Genomic DNA, 24,213 nt, shown 5'->3' with positions numbered 1-24,213 from the left:
GAAGACACATGCGTCTGGCCGAAGGCACGACCACGGAGTCCCGCGGGACCGTCCACCTCGGCATGCGAGTCCGCGGGACACGGGAGCCTGCAAAACACTCGCTCGCAGCCGGCGGACGCGGCACAGGGCCGCCCTGACCCGACTCAAGCGCCCGGCGCGAAAACGTCATCCCCCAGTTCGGGCACCGCGGAACACAGTGCAGGGCGGGACAGACAAGACCCGGCCGCGGGCTCATCTCTGCGCAGATACCAACCCCCCCGGGATGACCAATCGCTCACTCGCTCGCTCTAAAAGCCAGACGGGACCGCGAAGCTACGACCGCCAGAGTCTGAACTTAGGGGGACGGAGGGCCCCCGAAAGGGGACCTTGCGAAGGGACACCCCAGCCGCGCCACCCCGCGGGGCAAGGCAACTCCCGGGGGGCGATTGATCGTCAAGCTACGCTCAGACAGGCGTAGGCCCGGGAGGAACCTGGGGCCTCAAGTGCGTTTGAAGTGTCGATGATCAATGTGTCCTGCAATTCACATTAATTCTCGCAGCTAGCTGCGTTCTTCATCGACGCACGAGTCGAGTGATCCACCACTAAGAGTCGTACCAATCGGGTCGTGGCCCGACGCGGGGCATACGCGGCTGGCACGGTACTGTTTTCCCGGTCCCGCACCCCCAAACCCGAGAGGGGAGAGGAGGGCATGGGCGGGTCACCTCGGGTCGGCCAGCAGAGACAGAATGAGAACGAGACACGGAGGGGGTCAGACAGATGAGACACGGGGACGGGGACGCCCGGCACCACAGCCACTCCAGCGCAGGGGGTGCGGCGGGCGGGTGCTCAGATGCCCCCGGCCCCACAGGCGCCCCGGGGGAGCCCATCCCCGAAGCCCGGGCTGCGGGAGAAGCGGCCCCCACGCCAGCGAGCGTAGGCTGCCCCGACCTGGGATGGGGGCGGATTTTGGGAGAGACCGGGGACCGGCCTCCCCAAGGGGCTGCCGCCCCGACCCCTTGAACGGACGGGCGACCCCCTATGGGTCTTTAATCCTCTGCACCAGAACGCGATAGCAGGTACCTGGACACGAGAGTGCGGATGAGCGAGGTGGGGGGGGCAGCGACGCCTGGGAGGCGGCCGCCCTACACCCTCCCCACCCCCGAGCTGCACCACCGCTGGCCCCACCCGCCGCCACTCCCCCCAACCACACGGGGGAAGGGGTTGAACGGAGCCATGGGACGCGGCAAGCCCGATAGCGGGGGCCACCCCGCCAGAGGCCGGGTAAGGTGCCACTGTGGGGAGCCGGTCCCAGACCGGGCCACCGAGGCCGCGGGGGACGAGGGCGGGCGGAGGGGAAGGCGAAGGCGGACCGAGAGGGGGAGGACGGCGGCCACACACTAGTGAGGCCGAGCCCCCCCCCGACCGATGTGCTAGGCGCCCAGTTTAGGAAAGCCAGTGGAGAAGGGGACCGCCACGAGGTTGCGCAGGCAAGGCGAGGCAGGGGCCCGAGGCGTGGTGCCCCTGCGGTGGCGCAGGACAGGAGAGGAGCGCGGGGACGTGGGAAGCGAGCGCAGAGATGGAGGCGGGCCGACAGGGAAAAGGGGACCTGTCGGCAGCCCCCAGCAGCTGGGGAATGCAATGCGCCATGCGGGCCCGGACGCGGGAAGGGTTGGCGGAGCAGGGGCAGAGGGAAGCTGGTGATCTGGACAAGGACGTCTGCGGAGGCAGCGGGGGGGGGGGGGGGGGGGGCGACACCGCGGCAGGGAGGGCCCGCGGGCCCGCTCGGCAGCAGCGGGACGGAGGGCACGTGCCCATCCGCTCCTGGCCGCCCGGGCCCGGAACCCGGTCCCACCGTGGCTACCCGCAGCCGGCGGGCGACACAACCCACCCGCAACATGCCTTAACCCGGGCACCGGCTCGCCCACCCGCGGCAAGGGCGCCGCGCGGACGGCACCGCAGACAGGCACACCCACCAGGCCGACGCCGGCCATGCCATCCCAGCCTGCATCTCTACCGCTCCTTCCTCCTCTCTCGTGCCCCCTCGCCAGCTCACCCGTCCGCAGCCGCGGGAAACACCGGGATGGGGGGAAGGTCCTCACCGGCACAGCCGCCCCGGGAATGGACGGGCCCCTCCTCCCAGGCCGACCCCGACATGCGAGAGCGAACACACGGGGACAGACAGACAGCCACGACAACGCGGAAAAGACGACTAGGAGGAGGAGCTCCGAGGGACCGCGGCGCCGGCAACCCCGGCAGATCGCGGAAGGCCACCCTCGTGCTGAGCTCGACCCGCTCGCGCGCACGTGCGTCAGTGCTCTTTCCGTTAATGATCCTTCCGCAGGTTCACCTACGGAAACCTTCTTACGACTTTTACTTCCTCTAGATAGTTAAGTTCTACCGTGTTCTCAGCACTCCGCCAGGGCCGTGGGCCAACCCCAGCGGGGCCGATCTGAGGGCCTCACTAAACCATCCAATCAGTAGTAGCGACGGGCGGTGTGTACAAAGGGCAGGGACTTATTCAACGCAAGCTTATGACCCACACTTACTGGGAATTTCTCGTTCATGGGGAATAATTGCAATTCCCGATCCCCATCACGAATGGGGTTCAACGGGTTACCCGCGCCTGCCGGCGTAGGGTAGGCACACGTTGAGCCAGTCAGTGTAGCGCGCGTGCAGCCGCGGACATCTAAGGGCATCACAGACCTGTTATTGCTCAATTTCGGGTGGCTGAACGCCACTTGTGCCTCTAAGAAGTTGGGGGACGCCGACCGCTGGGGAGTCGCATAACTAGTTAGCATGCCAGAGTCTCATTCGTTATCGGAATTAACCAGACAAATCGCTCCACCAACTAAGAACGGCCATGCACCACCACCCATGGAATCGAGAAAGAGCTATCAATCTGTCAATCCTGTCAGTGTCCGGGCCGGGTGAGGTTTCCCGTGTGTCAAATTAAGCCCCAGGCTCCACTCCTGTTGGTGCCCTTCCGTCAATTCCATTAAGTTTCAGCTTTGCAACCATACTCCCCCCGGAACCCAAAGATTTTGGTTTCCCAGAAGCTGCCCGGCGGGTCATGGGAATAACGCCGCCGCATCGCCAGTCGGCATCGTTTATGGTCGGAACTACGACGGTACCTGATCGTCTTCGAACCTCTGACTTTCGTTCTTGATTAATGAAAACATTCTTGGCAAATGCTTTTGGTCTGGTCCGTCTTGTGCCAGTCCAAGAATTTCACCTCTAGCGGCCCAATACGAATGCCCCCGGCCGTCCCTCTTAATCATGGCCTCAGTTCCAAAAACCAACAAAATAGAACCGCGGTCCTATTCCATTATTCCTAGCTGCGGTATCCAGGTGGCTCGGGCCTGCTTTGAACACTCTAATTTTTTCAAAGTAAACGCTTCGGGCCCCGCGGGACACTCAGCTAAGAGCATCGAGGGGGCGCTGAGAGGCAAGGGGCAAGGACGGGCGGTGACTGGCCTCGGGGCGGACCGCCCGCCCGCTCCCAAGATCCAACTATGAGCTTTTTAACTGCAGCAACTTTAATATACGCTATTGGAGCTGGAATTACCACGGCTGCTGGCACCAGACTTGCCCTCCAATGGATCCTCGCGAAAGGATTTAAAGTGGACTCATTCCAATTACAGGGCCTCGAAAGAGTCCTGTATTGTTATTTTTCGTCACTACCTCCCCGGGTCGGGAGTGGGTAATTTGCGCGCCTGCTACCTTCCTTGGATGTGGTAGCTGTTTCTCAGGCTCCCTCTCCGGAATCGAACCCTGATTCCCCATCACCCGTGGTCACCATGGTAGGCACAGCAACTACCATCAAAAGTTGATAGGGCAGACGTTCGAATGGGTCGTCGCCACCACGGGGGGCGTGCGATCGGCCAGAGGATATCTAGAGTCACCAAAGCCGTGGTCGCCCGCCCCCCAGCCGGAGCTGGGAGGGAGCTTACCGGGTTGGTTTTGATCTGATAAATGCATGCATCCCCCCCCCCTGGGAGGGGGTGAGCACCCGGAGGCATGTATTAGCTCTAGAATTACCACAGTTATCCAAGTAGGAGAGGAGCGAGCTACCAAAGGAACCATAACTGATTTAATGAGCCATTCGCAGTTTCATGTATCAGCAGTGCATACTTAGATATGCATGGCTTAATCTTTGAGACAAGCATATGCTACTGGCAGGATCAACCAGGTAGGGGAGCGCGGGCAAGCCCGGAGGGCCCGGGAACCTCCCCCGCTCCTCCTCCTCCCTCCGGAGAGGGGGGACGGGTGGGGTGGGGAAGCGGGGGTACAGAGGACACCGGGGCTGGCGAGCGCGCTGGAACGTGCCACCAGGTGGCTGACCGCCGGCACGTGGCAAATCCGGGCGAGCGAGGGGAGAGAGAGAGCGACACCGGCGAGCGACAACGGGGGGCTCTCCTCCTCACCTCCCCCGACGCCCGTCGTCGCGGGCCGACAGAACGGCGCGCCCAGGCGGCACGGCCGCACGGTGCCCACACACCGCGAACCCCACCCCACAACACCCCCACCTCTTTCCCGACGGGGGGGGGGCAGAAGGAGCGGAGAGGGAACACGGGCAAACCAGGGCATCCATCTGTCTCTCCACGGGGACCAGACGTCAACGAGCGTGAGCGAGGAGAGTGCAGAACCCAAACCCTCCCTCCCGGCCAGCGGGCGATGGCGAGGAGAAGACGGGGAGCCAACGAGGGGGAGCGAGGGCGGCGAGGCGGATCCCGGGTCGCCGCACACCAGAACGACCAGGCAGGCCCGACCGGCCCGAGAGCACACACGAGGGTGGGCGCGGAGCGGGCACGGGAAGGGAGGGAGGCGCGGACCTTGATCCGGGAGACCGATGCCACCGACCAGCGAACGCCGGCAGCGACCGGGAAGACCAACACGGGTGGGCCAAGCCGGCCACCAACTAGACCCAACTGCCACCATCCAGGATGGCGGCGCGGGCACATGGGTGCAAGCAGGCCACCGCGCGGTGACGAGCAGTGAGAGGAAGAGCACGGAGAGGGCAGAGGAACCCGTGGCCGGGGGGGAAGGGCACCGCACCGCACCCAAGCACAAGGGCACCGCATCACCGACACCCCGCCTGCTGGCCCAGCGGGCACAGGAGTGGCGGCGCGTACACAAGGACAGGGAGGAGCGCAAGGCCCCTTCTCCGCCCGGAGGTGGCGCACCGAAGTCCACGGTCCAGCCGGCCAGCCGGCCGGGTCGCGTGTGGCGCACACCCGAGTGGCCATAAAGCCAGGGGAGACACACACAACGCAACGCACACCACATGGCCACGGGGTTTTTCTCCACCTCCCTCAGAAGCCGGCCCGAATTCACTCGCTCGCACGGATGCGGGGGCCGAGCACACAACGACCCTCGCCACCGTGGACTGGCCGTGCCGGCAGGGGGTCGGGGGTCTGCGGCAACGACCCATCGGCGACAGGTCACCGGCCAACGACGGCAGCCGGAGGCGGCGGCAGGGACCCCGGGAGGTGGGCGACACCAAACCCAACGCATGCGGGAACCAGGGTTGCGCCGGGCACGCGGCGGAGACACGCCAAGAGAGAGCACAACACCCCGGATCCGGGACAGAGGCGGGGACGAAGCCACATGGCTTGAGACGGAAGAGACGATGAGGGCAAGCCTACACAGGGCGAAGCTGGAGGGAGGCGCGGGAACCCGGGACAACCGCGCAGGCACGCGAGGCGGTGCCCAGAGGGAGGAGGCACGTGACGCCGGCTTCGGGCCCTCGGACGGCCAACTCCCGAGCAAGGGACGCACGCGGGAATCTCACCACCATCACCCCCGTGGCGTACCGGTAGTCCCGCTGGCAGGAGCCCTCACGTCATGAGCAAAACCGATCCGGGAAGACCCTTCAAAAGCCACCGCCGCCGCGATGACGTGCCTCCCCCACACCGGGAGAGCAGCCTCACGAGCTGAGCGCCGTCTCCCCCCCAAGAGAACACCACACAACGCCCAACTCGACCGTCCGCCGGTGGCGGGCCACCAGGCCAAACCTGTGAAGATAGCGGAAGGCTGATGCGGGTGAGGAGGGCATGCCGGAAGCACAACAAGAAGAGCAGTGGGAGGGTCACCGGGTCGCGTCACCGGGGTGAGAGGCGAGTGAGCAAGCAGCCACCCCCTCACACGGGCGAGTGGCGCAGCTGCAGACCAACGGGGAGGCGAGACCTTTCCGGGCACAGCCGGCACGCCAGGTAAACGAACGCGGGATCTCACCACTCCCAACTCCCGGGCGGTCCCGCGCAATGCCTGGGACCCCAAGCCGGCCGACCAGTGGACCGGAAACCCCCACCGTGGCAGCAGCGGGCCCCTCCAAAAGAGGCCCGAGAGGGAACAGGCAGCTCGCACACACCTCAAAGACCCAGTGAACTCCCGCGGAGCCGCCTGCGCCAGCAGGGCCCCACCGCATCCATCCACACTGCCAGGCACAGCACCCATCATTGACCGCCTCTTTTTCGGCCGCGTGAGCAAGGGCCCACACACACCGGGATCCTCGGCTCCGGAGGGCCAGAACCCCCCTGAGCGGCACACCACCCTGGGCACAGCGGCCCTGGAACACCGCGGGGCCCAGCGCCTGCACAGCACCATCATCACCAACGGGCGGCGGCCCACACAGACGCTCGGGAACAGCGTTGCCAGGGGCTGGAGGGGGGAGGCGCAGGCACACAGTTACTGACGTGGGCAGCCACTAACGCTCAAAAGCGGGACAGGGAGTGGCAGGGCCGCGGGAGCCCATCGGGTGCGGGCCCCCACCAACCCAGCAGCGCACGCCGCTTCCCGAACGAGGACCGCTAGAGAACCTCTCCTCACTCTGAGGGTGGCCTGCACCCAACCCCGACGGGAACCCCGCCGGGACCAGCACACATCAGAGGCGTCCATCCTTCCCACCACGGGGGCAGGGAGGGGTGGGGCAGGGGGGTTCTGCGGCAGCAGCAACACCAACCCTGGTCAGTCGGCCTTGCCGTGCGGGGCCAGAGCAAAGTCGGGCATACGGGCGGAAAGCCCGCACAGGCCCGGCTCGCCTCCCACTGCAACATCTAAGGTCCCCCGGTGCAATAAAAGCCAGGTGACACGGCAGGGAAGACAAGCCAGGACCAGGGTGGCAGCTCATGCTGGGAAGCCACCACCCAGCGCAACAAAGGAAGAGCGCTCCTCTGGGGAACCGCCTCGACCCCCCCAGCAGAGATGTCAACCTCAACGGTAACTTCTCACTCACACAAGCCCCACGAACCCAAGGACAGCCGGGACACACCACGGGCAGCAGGCTGGCACAAGGCAGCGGACAATGCCAGGATCGGGAACAACACAGCCACTGAGCCTCAGGCACCTGAGAGAACCGACCGGGAGCGTTCCGGGAGCACCGCAAGAGGGCAGAGCGCGAGGTGCGGCTTTTCACACCACACAGCATGGGCAAGCACGGAGCATCGACCCTCCCTCTCTGCGGAGAGAGCCGACCCCCGTGCCGATAACAAGTCACGGGAAGAGAGGAGCAAGATCAGGGCGACCCCCTTATCCAGCGTGTACAAGACCCCGACCTCCCGGTGAGGGCAGGGAGAGCGCAGCTGGACCCGGTTGCCGCACCCCTGCCTCCCTGCATACCACCGGCACTGGCACGGTGGGACGGTGAGGGCAGGGGCCCACGGGCAGAACGAGAAGAGCTTTCCCATTCACCATGAATGTCCGTCCCTCGCCTGGCGCAGCTTAGGCCCGGGCCCGAAGGAGATCGCAACATCACCACATCAATCACACTGAGGGGGTGGAGAAGACAGCCACAGGGCACTCGGGAGGCGGTGGCCCAGGAAGCTCGGCTCCTGAGAGGGGCCAACAGCCTGGGATAAAAGCGTAGCAGGACAGACACCCTTTCGTGAGTAACGAGCAAGGTAAAAAGAAAAAAGAAAAAAAAACGAAAAAAAGAAATGAAAAAATACCACGGGCTTAAACGTCCCTGGCACTCGGGATAACCAGGACACCTCTGCCGGGCACAGGACCGAAGAAGCTAGAAAGGGAGAAAAGACAAAAAAGAAAAAAAAGAAAAAAAAAAGCCACGGACAGCGCTTGGGAGTAGCGCAGCTCAGCGGCCGACCAGGACTGCCATCGGGAAGCGGCAGGTCGGGGGAGTTGGAAAGCTAGGGGCAATAGGAGAAAGAAAAAAAAAAGGAGCCACGGAGGTCGGGCGTGCCCAACGGCAGAACGGGGATGCCGCACACGCACAGGTAAGGCAGGACTCGCCCCCCCCCCTTTTCCTTCTCAAGCCAGCCACGGCGAGGGAAGCACACCGCGTGGGCCTACCTACGCACCCAGGCAACCAACCACTCTCCTCCTCGGCGTGCCGAGGCAAGGGCCAGAATCTGGCACCGGGAGCGGGGGAGAGATCAAGGACAACGGGACTCACTCAGCCGCCAACCACCAACCAACCACCACCACACCCACGAGCCACCACAGGGGCACAGGGCCTGCTCAGGGCAGCGGGAGCCCAGGGTGCGGGGGGAAGGACAGGGGGACCCGGACCGGGAAGAGATGGGAAAGGCCCGGCACACAGCTTCCGAGAGAGCCCCCAAAGACCTGCTGACAGCCACTTGGACACAGCATGCCAGCACCCTCCTGCAGGTACAAAATCCTCATGTCACCATGCCAAAACCAGGTCCCCAACACATCCCCAACAGAGCCAGCACGCACACACCCGGTACTCCCGGGCTCGGGTCCCCGACTCCCGAGGTGCTCCCTCCGCCTCGAGTTTTCCCCTATGCAGGGCCCACAGGGCAAGTCCCCGCAGATGGTAGGTAGGTCCCGGCCCCGAGGCTCGCCTCGGCTGTGCCCACGGCTCCTCCCGCCAGAGAGGTCTGTCCTCCGGCCGCCAGGGCCATGGAGGGAGGCCACACAGGGCCGGCTACCCAGGCCCTCACACCCGGCATGCGCCAAGCGCTCACTCGGAGGTGACTCCGGGGAGGGGGGGGGTCCGAGTCCGGGCCGGGACCGGCCCCACCACCTATCCGCTCACCCAGGGACCCTCTCCCCCGACTCCTGAGACGTCCCTCGTACTCTCCTTTTTTCGCCCTCAAAGACCAGAGTCCAGGGAGGGGAGGAGAACAAGGCCTCGGGCCCAGACAAAACTACTGGTCGACCCGACAAAGCTGCCACCCCCGCACAGACCGGGCACGGAAGAGAGAGCAGCAACGCATGGCCCTACCCCGCGCTCGCCTGCGGGCGCAAAGTCCGACAGAACAGCCGCCCCGGTCCCACCATCTGCCTGCCCGTCTTTTTTTTTGGGGGGGGGTTGTTTGTACTTTTTGTTTTCTTTTTCCCCCAGGTGGAAACCAGAAAGGAAAAAAAAAAAAAACTCCCAAAGATGGGTCGGCTCCAGCAAGAGAGGAGCCCTCGGGAGGCACCCCGCTCACTTGTGAAAGTCTGCCGCTCGCCCTCCCCACAACACACTCCCTCCCCCCGCCCCCACCCGCCACCCCTCACAGGCAGGGAAAGGGCAGGGGGAAGACCAGAGAGAGGTTTCTTCTAACACACAGAGAGTAGGTACGTCACGCACACAGGTCTGGAAAACCACGGTGACAGTGCAATGGGAAGCTTGAGTCCACTCATCCATCACTGAATGACAGGAAAGCCAAACGAGAGCCGCTGGCTGGGTGGGGAAGGAAGGGGAGGTGGCACCCGTGTGTCGCTTATCCCCGGGCACCACACCTGACGGAACGACCTTCTCACCGGTTCGTACTCTAGCCTGTCCAGACAGCTAGCCTTTTCTAATAGGCTCTGCCACTCTCTCTGAAGCAGGATTCGGGGCATGAGGCGATGAATCTAAACCCTACACACAGGCGTTGGAGGGTAGAGGCATCATCACTCACATGCCTGTGGTGGAGGACCTGGACCTGAGCGTGGCGGTGCACAGTGTGTGTGTGCGGGGCTGGGGGGAGGGCAGGTAGGGAACCCTAGGAGGAAAGACAGGGAGAGACGAGGGGCCCCGGCCCAAACAGAGTGGAGGCATCAGAGGGGCGATCCTATCTCCCGGGGGCGAAGCACGGTTAGAACCCACAGGCCCGGCGGGCGTACTTCTCTTTGGAGTTCGCACTGGGAACATACGCAGGCACAAGTGCCCCAGCACACACATCGCATCACAGATGGGTAGAGAGGCAGAGCCAGGGAATCAGGCATGGCAAACACTCTATTCCGTCAACACACACACACACACACACACACACACACACACACACACACACACACACAAGTTACGGTGTGTGTACAATATCCACAAGGTAAAAGTTTATTCATCTGTTCCCCAAAGAATAAGAATAAGATTATGTCAGTTACAGGGAAGTAGATCGATGGACTAGGAGCGCGCGGGGGGGGGGGGGGGGGGGGGGCTGCCGGCAGCGGAGAAGGACCTAGAACAGGTGATGCCAGGGGAAGACAGACCGGTGGAAAGACAGACCGACCGACCGACCGACCGACCGACCGACCGACCGACCAACGGCACGGCACGTGTTTTCCCTCCTATGTGGATGCTAGACCTAAACTATAACTGGACATGGTAAGCTACACAGCACTCCGGGCAAACAGAGTGTGTGTGCCCCCATGTGTGTGACACACATACTGTCCTTTTGTCAGAAGGTGTAACTTCTCTGAGCATTTAAGATATTGCAGAGAAGACATAAGACGTAATATCCATAAGTGTCATGACTGTGAAGGTATTATAACAACTGGACATGTTAGGATTAAAGCTGGAATTTGGAGGACAGAAACGTACCTGTCCTAACGCTTTTGGTCATTATTACAAGTATATTTGGTTTAGGATCTTTCAAAACACATTGATTTATCCTTCTGGACACGATGGTCTATGACCACACTAGTAAATAGCCACTTCAAAGCCAGATCATCGGTTGGATACGTTTCAATTGGTTTATATTGCATCCTCCAATATTTTTTCTTCTTTTTATTCTATCTTTTCACTAAAGATCCAGTGGTATAAAGCTACTTTTATTCTCTTAATATTCCATAACTGAAGTGATCTGCTTTGTTTTGCAGCTTTCTCAGCTTAATTCACTGAGGCCTATTTAGTCACACATGATGAGAGGTCCAGAAACATCTTTGGGGCCACGGATGGCTTTTGTAAAGTCCATTTGGGGAAATAGCAAATATAATCTACCATGTCCTAAAATGTAACAGATTATCTCTATGGGAAATATCCAGATGTGCCCTGTCAACAGCCAGTTATTTTAATTTACTTAAGGGAAATCAAGTGAATAAAAGTCTATATAGTTCAAGAAATTTTATTCTGATACCTATATAAAAAGTTTACCTGAGTAGGTGAGGACATTGGTTTATATTGCAAGTGATTCTAGAGAAGACAGAGAAAAGAGAATAGAGGGGGATTGTCCCTTGCTGTTGGGTGTGGGGTGGGGTGGAGAAAATAAGGGAATAAGAAGGCCACAGATTGGATTATTAGAGTGAAAAACCGTGGTGAAAATGGAATGGGAAGCAAGTTTACTCACCAATCATGTAATCATTGTCCTAGTTCTCCAGACAGGTTGTAATCTTCTTTTCAGTACTGGTGCTCCAGCCACTCTAGAAAGCATACATGTAAGCTTCCACTGGCGCTAGACTTTCCGTACTAATTGTAGTCTTGCGCGTCTTTTCACAACCCAGCTTCTCAATGCCATAATAACAGATAACTGGGGAGCCACATTAAAAAAATAGCCTTCCATGGGCTGGGAAGGCGGCTCATTGGTAGAGCTCTTGCCTTGAATGCCTGAGGCCCTGGGTTCGATTCCTCAGCACCACATAAGCAAAAAGAAAAAAGCTTGGAGTGGCGCTGTGGCTCAACTGGTACAGTGCTAGCCTTGAGTTGAAGAGCTGAGGGACAGCATCCAGGCCCAGAGTTCAGGTCCCATGACCGGAACCTCCCCCCCACAAAAAAAATAGCCTCCCAGGAAATACAGGAGCCATTTAGTCAGCTTGCCCCACCCACACCCAGAAGGGAAGATAGAGGGTGGGTGTTGGCCTAGTAGGGAGGCAGAGTTCCACAGGTAACTGAGATAACTTTTGTTTTGTAAATGTAGTCATGGCAACGACTTAGTTGCAGTGTTGCTTAGGACCTTTTAGAAGAAACTGGAATTCCAAGAAGAGAAGGACTGTTATCAGGAAATGTAGGCAGGAAGCCTCTCAGAGAACTACCTTTTGCAAAGGCCAAGGCCTAAGTTAATGAGTGCATAAGATAAGAACACTGCAAGAAAGCAATCTTAAGGTAGTGTTCTATACAGAATATATTAATAGACTTGAAAAATACAAGAAATATTACATGGAAATGATTCATACAAAACAAAAAATTGAAATGAATTCTTTATTTCTTCTTTTCTTCCTTACCTTTTTTTTTTTTTTTTTTGGATGTGAGGATTGAGCTCAGTGCCTGGGTGTTGATATATACATTTTCACTATTTTATTTTTTCCCCAAGGCAGCTACTAGTATACATTTTTGGGCAACAGCTCCACATGTGGTTTCCTGGGGAATCCTTAATCTCACAGTAGACTAAAAGACTACCCTGTTAGGCCAGCTTGGAAACGACCCTTAGATTTCTCTCAGCCTTCTAAGTAGCTGTGGGTTACAGAGATGAGCCAGCAGCATAAGGCTAATGGGGCTCATTTTGTACAGGGGAAATTGTCTTTGATTTGGAACTGGAAAGCTGTGCTATGTATCTATAACAACTGTAGTTTCAGGTCTGTTGAAGGTTTCCTCAGGGCTGATTAGTACTGTGTAATGCAGGACCACAAGGCGGGCAGAATCACATGAGGCGGCACTTTATGGTGCCAGTAAAATCAAGAAGCTCCCACTACCAGCCAAGTGTGATGGGTATTCCTTCCTTTCCCTGCCCTCGCTCAGAACAATAGAACGACAGTGAGCAAACTCCATCTAGTGTCCACTTTCTGAAAATACCATGGTTGTGAATTCCAGTTTCCTCTCATGAAATGAATGAATCAAGGAAGGGGGGGGGGCACTGTAGGAATTGAGATTAAAAATAATCATTGCAGGCACCATGAGACCAAAGTTTGAATTATAAGATTCTAAGGTATTGTATGAGAAAGACAAGAGTTTTGGCTCAAGGAATTAGAAATAGAAAAGAAAATGCAATCTGTGACTAAACAGGAGAGAAAATGAGAAAATATTGGTTTGAGTTTTGAATGTGATTGGTTAATTCTATTTTGAATGGTGAAGGCCAATACTCCATTTTAACTCCAGCTAAACTATTGTATTGTAAATCTTTTTTTTTGTGTCGGTCGTGGGACTTGAACTCTGGGCCTGGGAGCTGTCCCTCAGCTCTTCAGCTCAAGGCGAGCGCTCTACCACTTGAGCTACAGCGCCACTTCCGGTTTTCTGGTGGTTTATTGGAGATAGGCGTCTCAAGGTCTCTCCTGCCCGGGCTGGCTTTGAACTGCGATCCTCAGATCTCAGCATCCTGAGTAGATAGGATTACAGGCCTGAGCCAGCAGCGCCTGGCTTGTAAATCTTTTAACTTATGCTTCTGTAAAAATTACAAACAGATGCTAACCTTCATAAAGGACACATTGTTAATTCCTCCAAGGGACAATCTGTCTTTATCTCTTTCTTTACTGTGTGGCTACACCTAAGCGTCTGGGGCACTATCACAGAACGTTTTATTTATATACGACTAGTTTTCTACCAGTTTTGAGCCACAGCACCATTTATGGGTGTCTCCCGCCAATGGTGGCTTTGAATCATGATCTTCCGATGTCTCTCAGCCATCTCAGTACCTAGGATTATAGGCTTAAGCCATAAGCACCCAGCTCAGAGACTAATTATGTTTACAGCAAAATGTACATTTGGAACTGAGAAGCTACAGTATCTAAATGATTGAGGTCACAGCTCTACTGCAGATTTCCTCAGGGTGAATTAGTATTATATTATGCAAGAGTGAAAACTGGCAGATATCAGTACTGTCCTGTGTGCTTCAGTCAGGCAGAACACGGTGCAACCAAGGTATGGTGCCAGGATAATCACTGATATGCCAGAGTCCAGCCATCACCAACGTTCTTCTCCCTCTCTAGGCAATGTTATGGTGAGCACTCGCCACCTACTGTCCATTTTCTGCAACTACCCAGGTTAGGAATTCCAGTTGTCTGACAGGAAATAAGCCAGAGAATTCTTGTGGGTCCAAAGGTGGGGTAAAAGGCAGGGCACTGTAGGAATGCAACAGAGTTCCACAGAGGTGCAACCACAGAACTCAGTCCAAGATTTGATTTGTCTTCTGGGCTGCCTGACACTCTCCACAGATTATTCAAAGCAGTGGTATTGGTACCAAGCTAGGTAGCAGAGCCAGAAAATAAGCAGTTCCCTCTCCCCCTTAGCCAACCTCCCCTCACACTTCACAGAGAATAAGAAATGGAGGAAATAAAGGGAAAGAGGGGGCAATATGGGTTATAGATTGAGGTATGAAAAGCCACTTCAGTTACCTAAAAACTGATATTTAATATGCCTAAATAATAGCAATGATCTTCACATAGTGATGACATATGATTTCAAATTAACTTATTGTCATATGATTTCGTGAAATTTTATCTCTTGAGAATACCGATGGAGAGAAAAGGTAAGGATAAGGAAAATCTCTCTAACCTTATCGCTTCTGGCATAAACATTTAACATGTTCTGGAAAGGAATTACTAGAAAATACAGTACATTTCCAACAGAGAAAGAATTACACTATAAGTTGAAGATATGGCATCATTGAATGCACAGCATTAGTAATGCATGCATGATGCCTAGGTTTGAGATAAAGACATACTAATGAAATGTTACACATACAGTTTGTATACACAAACTGTATACACCTAATAATAGGATATCAAAATATATACAACAAATACTGCCACAGACATGGTTTGGGGATTGATAAGGAAAGAGAGAAATAAATAGAACAAATAAGGGCTGGGAAGATGGCTCAGTGGTAGAGCGTTTGCCTTGCATGCCTGAGGCCCTGGGTTCCATTCCTCAGCACCACATAAGCAAAATGAAAAAAGACGGAAGTGGCGCTGTGGCTAAAGTGTTAGAGCGCTAGCCTTGAGCTGAAGAGCTGAGGGACAGCGCCCAGGCCCAGAGTTCAGGCCCCACAACCGCCCCCCCCCCAAAAAAAAGAAAAAGTTAGCCCGCCATTACATCACACCTGATCAACAATAGTACATAAGGCTGAGTAAGGCTGACCCAAAATCCCTCTTAACTTCAAATCACATGACTTTTCTTCACTCATTGCCTTTGCAATAAAACAGAGGCCAGAGGATCCATGCTAGTGCAGACTCTGACATCAGGTCACAAGAAGACAGACAGGTAGAGAAATCTGAATCCCACCTTGCTTTTGTCTCATTCCTTTTCACTGTGAAAGGGCCTTACATGCCTTCTCCTGGCTCTAGCTACAGTCCTTTTCTCCCTCTCAAGGACCAGCTGCAAGAGCACACTGAAAAGGCTGTGGGTCTTTCCTCAACATGACCTCCTCAACAGGACCATTAATTGACCCCTACTAAGCATGCTGTGATTTTCAAAATCAATGACTACTTAGATAAATTTAAAGTGCCAATAAGATAGTAAAGAATTTCTAAATATAGTGATACAATACTTAGTAGTTCATGAGTTATGACAAAGCAAACCAAAATCTGTTTTTATTTAATTGACATGCTTGTGTTTGGCTTTGCCACTCATGCTTTAAGTTGACCTTGAAGTATGGGATGTCTACAATTATAATTGTTTTTAAGGTGGAGGTATAGCTCATCAGTAGAGAATCTAACTAAGGTCCTCTTAGCAAAATGAGTCCCTTTCCATAGCTTTAGTCCATTCCCTCCCTTCTCCACAGCTTAACATGCTCCCTTCCTAAGCAACGCTAGGCCCACATAGTAAAGGCAGTACATAATCAACTTCCAACCCCCTTTACCTTGGGATGGCACTTCTCTGGGACCGATACCACCATATAAGGCAACAAGAACCCTTAGGGTGAACTTCAGGTTTGGGCAGTTGCAGGACCCTTATCTACTAGGTGGATAGGAGGCATAAATCCTAGTCTGACATGATGAAGTCCGTGGCCCACATGTGGACACCAGGGTCTCCACCTCCTAGCACCTTCTAGCACCTCCTACACCTCCTAGGTTATATAGGTCACCCCAAAAAATAACCGGTGCTTCTTCTCATTCCTCCCTTGGGAGAAGGAGTCTTGCAGGCACTCTTTCCCCACCAATAAACCTTTCTTTGTTCTCTGTACCTTGCTGTCTGCATGGTTATCTGGCAAAGTATACTTAATATTAATTTTGCCATCAGTTCCTTTCCAAACACTGGAAAACCAAAAAACCCGACATCTATTTCTATATATGTGTACATATATATGAAGGCATGAAAAGGCCAACAAGTGTATTATCAGTCATTACTTCATTTACAAAGAAATGAAAGCACAGCACAAATACATCCACGAATCTCTCCTTTAAAAACAGCTTTGATGTTCTACACAATCCATGCAGATTTATGAAAAATACATATTTTAACATGTACCCTTTCATGTTCCTGTCCAAAAACGAATCTATTTGTCAGCGTGAAGAATGACAACATGTACTATCTGACCGGGCACTAGGCAACCTAATTTTTATTTCCTATATATCCCAAACTTAAATCTACCAGGAAGTTATATTGCACCACCACCACCACCACCACAAAAGCTTAGATTTTCTCTGAAACACAGAATCACATTAAAAATTACCTTACAATTTTTCCAAACTTCAGTAGGTGGTATAAATGCTGCATGAATAACAAGCTGGCTATACATAAACTGAGGCCCCGGTGGGGCTTTTGTGTATTTCCTTCAACACTGGTTCCTGAAGCCCAGGGATTCCATTCAATGGTAATGCTCGCGGGTTCTGGTCTCCATGGTGATTGGGCCCTGCATTCCCTCACATTTGGGTCTGCATTCCCGGTGAGCCAATCTGTGCGACCAAGCCACATCTACTGACGCAAGGAGAAGCCGATTCGCTGAAAAGCCTGGGATCCCGCAGGTTGCGTGGACCTGTAGTGAATAAAGCCTCACGCCATCGTGCTCTCGCTTGCACACTGGCGGCACCGGGGTGCGGAGCCCGGCCTGGTGCTTGCGGGGAAGGGTGGCCTCTGGGCTCGGGGTAGCGGGGTCGTGAACTTGGCTGGCTCATGTCTGGGCACGGATCCTGGTCTAAACTTGTGGTAGAGAATCAGAAGCGCTGAGCAGCAGGCACAACTCTGGCCAAGGCCTTGGTGGCACCGTCCCAGGAGCTGGATCCGGTGAGTCCACCACGCCATGCCTTATGGAAACACCTGGTGGGAGGTGGCGGATCCTCCACTGCCTGGTAAGCCCCACTGCACATGCGCAGCCCTGCTCCCCCTCCACCCCCCCCAACCCCCCCTCCCCCTGCCCCGGCGGAGGTCAGGGTCCGGATTCGGTCCCCTAGTCATGGTTGTCAGTGGCCGGTGCGGGGTGTGGTCGACAGGACCCGCAGGGGGAGCTGCTGGGCAGAGAACTGGGTCCTTCCGGGGCTCTGTGTGGACCAGCTCCGGGGGCGTTCGTGGGTCATGGGAACCAGGGTTCGGACCACAGCACCTAGCAGCAGAGCGGGACAGCGAACAGTATCAGGAGATGGAATGGCCCCCAAGTGTGCTGGGCACCCACACATCGTCAAGCCGCCTTCCTTGAGGGAAAGGCAGGGAAAGGCAGAGCGGCTTGGGGACAATCTTTCAAGAAATAACCGATTCGGTATCTCGTTAACTGTCATGGGAAAAGCTGCATAGATGAAATCGGAGGCAGGGGCTGGGCCACCGCACCCGCACCAGACCGCGGTGCACGCAGCTTCTACGTCCCTCCTGGCCACCTCCTTCCGCTGCACCCTCCTCCTCTCCTTTGCCCTTTTATTAAGGGATGATGAGGATGACTCTTAGTGGAGAAGGACTGTCCTGAGAGCAGCCCAGGTCTCCAGGGCCAGGCCATTCCACGGGCTGGAGCTGAAACTACTGTGGTGCTCAGAGCCTGGGTGCAGTGAAGGCTGTTTCCCGCCAGAGGGCGCGCTCAGCGCGTGGGCATCATGGGACCCAGGGTGTAGTGAGCGCTGCTTCCCGCTAGAGGGTCCTCTGGGAGCGTGCACATGCTAGGTTGTTCTGTCAGACTCCCTTCTCAGATAATGATTAGGAGAGTCACAATTAGGTTTGCTTCAAATAAAACCTAAAAGGTAATAAGTTCCATGCATGTATTATAATGAAAGGACTTGAAAAACAATTAGTATTGACCTGTTTTCTGTATGTTAAAGGCTGCTTGGATAGGTGAGGTGAACTAATGTAGGAGAAGTCAGGGTGATAGGGTTAGAATGGGGTACAGAGAAAAATGAAAAGTAGTGAAAGTAATTTTCATGATTGCGAGTACATATGAACAGACATTCCATGCTAATAAGTAGGTGATGAATGGTTGAATTAATTCAGATCATTCATGTGACTTTAGGAATATCAAGGTATAGAGATGAATATGGTTCTGGGGGTAATAATTTTCAGCATTATCAGAGATTAAGGCTTTGCAGGTAATGAGTGTAGTTATTTTACACTGCAAGAATAATACCAAACCCACAACAGCTTCACAGGCTATCAATGTGAGAATATTATTAGGCAATGTAAAACACGGAGTAAAATGTGTGTTCAAGATTATTACAGCGAGCCAGGAGCTGGTGGCTCATGCCTGTAATACAAGCTACTCAGGAGACTGAGATCTGAGGATCGTTGTTCAAACCAGCCCTGGCAGGAAAGTCAGTGAGACTCTTGATCTCCAATAAACCACTAGAAAACCGGAAGTGGTGCTGTGGCTCAAGCGGTAGAGTGCTCACCTTGAGCTGAAGAGCACAAGGACAGTGCCTAAGCACAGAGTTCAAGCCCCAGGACCAAAAAAAAAATTTTTTTTAAAGTACGCTATCATAAATAATGATGATATTATACTGTCAAAGCAGAGAGGAAGAATGTGAGACCGGAAACATCAGAGCTCAGCATGCAGAGTAGCTACCATTACAGGCATGAAACACCAATGCCCAGCTTAATAAGGAATTTGTTATTATAGAAATACTTAAGTAATTGTACAAAAAATTTCAATTCAACATATCAGTTTGTGAGTGCAATGTGTCATTACATTTACAAATAGTATTTTATGAAGTTGATGTACAAAGGGTTTTCATGTCCATACTTTAGATCATGAGTGCAATGCCTGTGATAGATGTCACCCTTTTTATCATTCTTGTCATCCCTTCCCCAGCCCCCATCACCTGTTTGTCTAGTTCCATTTTCACACATTTACATTGACTATCATGGCTGCATTCATCTACCTTTCCTTTCTTCACTGGTCTACCCCACTTTCCTTGACATTATCCTTCCACCCTTGTCATGCCATTCAGGTGTTCAAAGGAGTTACACCATTGGAATCCTTCCTGAATATACTATACTATAGTTCATGCTTTTGTGCGGGGTCCTGTTTTCCTTAGAAACAGCTATTATTCCAAGATCCATGACTTAGTGTGGGGTCAGGGTCAACATTTCACTAGTATGTTTCCCTAGGTGGTCAGATTTCTACCCAAGATAGAAGTCCTGTGGGTTTTGTTGTTGTTGTTCTTGTTTCCCCAAATCCTTGCATTTTCTTTTTATTTATTTCTTGCTCTTTCTTTTTCTTTTTCTTTTGTCAGTCATGGAAAAACACTCTGGGCCTGGACCCTGTCCCTGAGAATTTCAGTTCAAGGTTACCGCTGTACCACTTGAACCACACTGCCATTTCCAGTTTTCTGAGTGGTTTATTGGAGACAAAAGTCTCACGGACTTTCCTGCAGGGGCTGGCTTTGAAGCATGATCCTCAGATTGCAACATCCTGAGTAGTTAGGATTACAGGCAGGAGCCACCGATGACCAGCTCTTTGTGTGTGTGTGTGTGTGTGTGTGTGTGTGTGTGTGTGTGTGTGTGTGTGTGTGTGTGTGTGTGTATGTGTATGTTTGTGTGCCCCAGTCCTGAGAATTGAATACTGACACTTGAATTCAGGGCCTGTGTTGTCTCTGAGCTTCTTTTTTTTTGCACTCTGCCACTGGAGCCACAGCTCCACTTCTGGATTTTTTTGGGCAAGTTACTGGAGATGAGTATCACAGATTTCCTGCCTAGGCTGTCTTTCACCCTTATTCTTCACATCTCAGCATCTCAAACACAAAGATGGAACTTTAATAATAGCAAGCTATCATGTGACAGATACCAATATATTAGGTTTGCTAGACAGACTACTGAGTTCTCAATATCTCTAATGTGAGTTCAGACCTCCAAAACAGCAAGCAATAAACCATCATGACTGTCTCTGGGAATATACAATTTTTAAAAATATTCGATTACCAGCTGGGTGCCAGTTACTCACATCTGTAATCATCGATACTCATGAAGCTGAGATCTGAGGATTGCAGTTTTAAGCCAACCTGGGTAGGAGTCACTTATCTACAATAAGCTACTCAGAAAAAACTGTGTAGTGGCTCAAGTGCTTCAATGTGGCTCAAGTGGTAGAGTGCTACCCTTGAGCACAAACAGGCTCAGGGACAGTGCCTAGGCTCAGAATTCAAGACTTGGGACTGGAAAAACATTCTTCCCAGAGCCCCCACAAATAACAAATAGCTTCCTTTTAACGAAGGCTTACATTAACTATATTTATTCTCTGTACAATAGCAAATGCCACCTTATATTCATAAATCAAGAGTTGCTTCAAAAATTCTATTTTGTAAAAATAGAAAAATGACAAATTCATAAATCAAAAGTGGCTTACGTTAAATAAAGAAGTTTCCAGTTAAAGGAAGAACAGTCCTGGAGCTCAGAATTCAGGGCTCAGCAGGAGACTTGCTCCCACAGACCTAGGACTCACCTGACCTGTGGCTTCTCATATCCAGGAAGTCCAGAAAGATGTTGTAAATGATCATGAGGTTCATTAGGAATATTACCAGGTAGGGAATAGTGCACTTGATTAAAGTCAGTAGAATTGGATGGGGTGATAAGCCGGGCTCAGGGCTCCTTCCCTGACCTGAGAGTCACCTCGGTGTGGTGTGAATGACATAAATGGTCAAATGTAAGCTGTCTCTAGTAAATCAGAAATCTTGATAAAAATCATTTATCAGAAGTGCAGGTAAGGGAACTAGGATATTTTTCTATCAGTGCAGGACAGAAGCAATGGTGTTTTTTAAACATTTATTATTATTATTGTTATTGTTATCTTTAGGTGGTTGTACAAAGAAGTTTCCATTCTACAAGACAGTATATAAATACAAGTTGTCTGACAACATTGTCACTCATCCCTCCTAGCAATGGTGTTTTGAACAAGAAAAAATAATGAGTCAGCAGTGGTAGAATGCTTGCCTTGCAGGCATGAGCCATGAGTGGGGAGGTGCTGGTAGGAGGCAGATAGTGCTGGGATTGGAACCAGAGTGAGGAGGGGCAGCTGCTAATCATGGCAAATCTGGGAACAGGAAGCCAGCGGGGCAACCTAAGGACATTCACCCACCAGGGCCCATGAGAGGGCCACATCCAAGGCACTTGCAATCAGGCAGGAGGGACCAGGACACTGCAGTCCTGGAGAGAGCCAGTATGGACTCCCACTAGTGTGTCCTGTCCCTACTGACTGTCCAACAATGCAGCCTCACTTTATTCAGAAGGAACTGGGGAACTAGCTCAGGCCCTGATGCCCTGCCAGTCCCCAGTGCCTTCTCAGGCCACCTCCCTTCTCAATCCTTTCCCCTCCCCCCCTCCCCAACCCACACCTGAATGGAAAACAGAAAAAGATATTTTCAAGTCTTGTTTGTTATAAGATTCTTGAACATAAAATAAAGAACACTTGCAATAATATAAAGGGTTAGCACAATTAAAAAATGATCAGTGCTGAACACCAAGAGCGCTGAGCTCAGACCTGCTGATGGCTGTTGTACACCTGCCTGAACAGACTAACCACCACTCAATATTGCACATTAAATTACAATGATTTATGGGGATTTTCATCTCCATTGTGTCAAAGAAGTTCCTCAGCAATGTGTCATCCCATGATGGATCATGCTATCATCTTATTTAGTGAGCATGCTGAGAGCTGGAGAATAACACTTCAAAAGCAGGCTTGGCAGAAAAGTCTAGGAGATTCCAACTGCAAAACAACCAGCTAAAGGCCAAGCCAAAGGCATTTTTCAGGAGTTAGAATACCTCATGCTCTGCTATTGTAACTATGCAATCAAAGGTGTGCACATGTGCATCCTGCCTGGGAACACTGCAGTTTCTAGCTTCTGGGCAGCAGGACAGGGAGTTCATCTCTTCTTTATTATTTGGTAGAATCTGGCATTTTGTATAATTCCCTATATTCTCTATGTTTTATTTACTGATCATAGTGATGAAACTCGGGGCTGGGCACTGTCCCTGAGCAATTTGGTTCAAGGATAGTGCTCTGCCACTTGAGTCATAACATCACTTTCTGCATTTTGGTGATTAATTGGAGGTGACAGCCTCATGAACTTTCCTGGGCTGACTTTGAACCATGGTGCTCAGATCTCAGCAGCTAGCATTACAGAACCATGGGCACAAAACTTTTGTTAGAGGTTAGTCCTTAGTGTCTTAGTCAAGATTTTAGCTGAGATGGAGTCAGAGGAGAAGTAGCAAATTCATCCTGACTGTCTGCTTTCAGAAAAACAACTTATTGCATTTAATTTTTCTATAAACTCTGCTCTGTTTCTAAGGAAACTGAAAACTTCTTATTTTTTACTTAATAAGCTGTGTCCCTGAGCTCTTTTTGTTGAGGAGTAGCATTATGCCATTGGATCCATAGCTCCACTACTGGAGCTATTTTGGAAATTAAAAAATAAATAAAACTCGGTGGGGAAGGTGGCTCAGTGGTAAGTGCTTGACTTGCATGCATGAAGCCCTAGATTCGATTCCTCAGCACAAACCACATAAGCAGAAAAAGCTGAAAGTGGCACTCATCATTTGATATGGATTAGTTGGTGTCTCACAAAGTTTTTGCCCAGGATGGCTTCAAACCACACATCTACTTCCTAGGTTTACAGGTGTGACCCACTATGCCATGGTTGTGGTTACTATCAATTGTCAATTAGAAAAGGCTAAGAAATGCATTAGAGGTTACTAATGAACAACTCTTGGTGTATAATAGAGGCTATTTCATGAGAGCAATTATGTGCACTTTGCACATAATGTTAACTTGTAACACCCTGGAAAAAGCATTTGTAGACAAACATTTAAAAATACATGTAGGTGGTACCTTGTAGGACCCAGATTTAAGCAAGATGACAGGCTCCATGGAATGAAAATCAGTGTGCCTAGAAGTGGACTTTAAAAGCAGTTTCCTTTGAAATATCTTTTCTCTTCCTGCTTGATAAGCATCCTGATACACTATTACAGCAGCAGAAGTGGATAAGAGCAGAGAGCACTACCTTGAAACATTTTCTTCCAATCTAAAGTGGACCTTCCTCTGACATATGATGACAGGACAATGGTAGGCTTCCACACTTATGTGGTCACTCAATAGGAATACACTAAAGCCATCCCTCAATCTGATCCTATGCTTAGTAATGAAGAAACATGCGATGACCATCTTGCACTCTATTCACCATTTGAGAAAATGAAATTTGGTGCATTTACTAATAGAGTGTGTAGTATAATAAAGTTTTTTAAACTGCAACAAATAAAAAATAAATTTATAAATTAAACTGAACAAAAAACACCCTAGAAAGTAGTGGTTTTAAGAAGAATTTGAGAGCTTGGCAGCAGTGGCACATGCTGGGAGCTGAATCAAAGCCTACCAAGGCAGAAAAGTGTTGTCCCCATCTCCAAGAAAAAAAAAGCAGAGTCCATGTGTCCTGGATGAAATCCCCAATGGTTGCTCCTCAGAGGGTGATGTGTGATGCTGTGAGGATGAAATCTAACCTGTAGTGGAGGCCTCAGGGTATTGGTCATGTCAGGAATATGAAATGCCTGTTAAGGAGAATGCCTGAGGCTGGGAAGGTGGCTCAGTAGTACAGTGCTTGCTTTGCATGCATGAGGCCCTGGGTTTGATTTCTCAGCACTACATAAGCAGAAAAAGCCAGAAGTGAAGCTGTGGTACAAGTGGTAGAATGCTAGCCTTGAGCTGAAGAGCTGAGGACAGTGCCCAGGCCCAGAGTTCAGGC

The 24,213-nt window shown here is 52.4% G+C and overlaps 1 long non-coding RNA gene and 1 other non-coding gene across 2 annotated transcripts; one reads left to right on the top strand and one right to left on the bottom strand.

Moving 5' to 3' along the window:
* Positions 1 to 437: 437 nt before the first annotated feature.
* LOC122098020 lies at positions 438 to 590 on the bottom strand. The gene has a single exon (XR_006145641.1). It is a non-coding gene; the product is annotated as a 5.8S ribosomal RNA (ribosomal RNA).
* Positions 591 to 2,753: 2,163 nt separating this feature from the next.
* Positions 2,754 to 18,894, top strand: LOC122098018. The gene is made up of 3 exons (XR_006145640.1): positions 2,754 to 3,176; positions 7,181 to 7,184; positions 18,883 to 18,894. It is a non-coding gene; the product is annotated as an uncharacterized LOC122098018 (long non-coding RNA).
* The last annotated feature ends 5,319 nt before the right edge of the window (positions 18,895 to 24,213 follow it).

The sequence above is a fragment of the Dipodomys spectabilis genome, unplaced genomic scaffold (genome assembly GCF_019054845.1).
Source record: "Dipodomys spectabilis isolate Male_0828 unplaced genomic scaffold, ASM1905484v1 ptg000451l, whole genome shotgun sequence".
Classification (NCBI taxonomy): domain Eukaryota; kingdom Metazoa; phylum Chordata; class Mammalia; order Rodentia; family Heteromyidae; genus Dipodomys; species Dipodomys spectabilis.
Note: the sequence above shows the minus strand (reverse complement) of the source record. Positions and strands in the feature narration are given on the sequence as shown.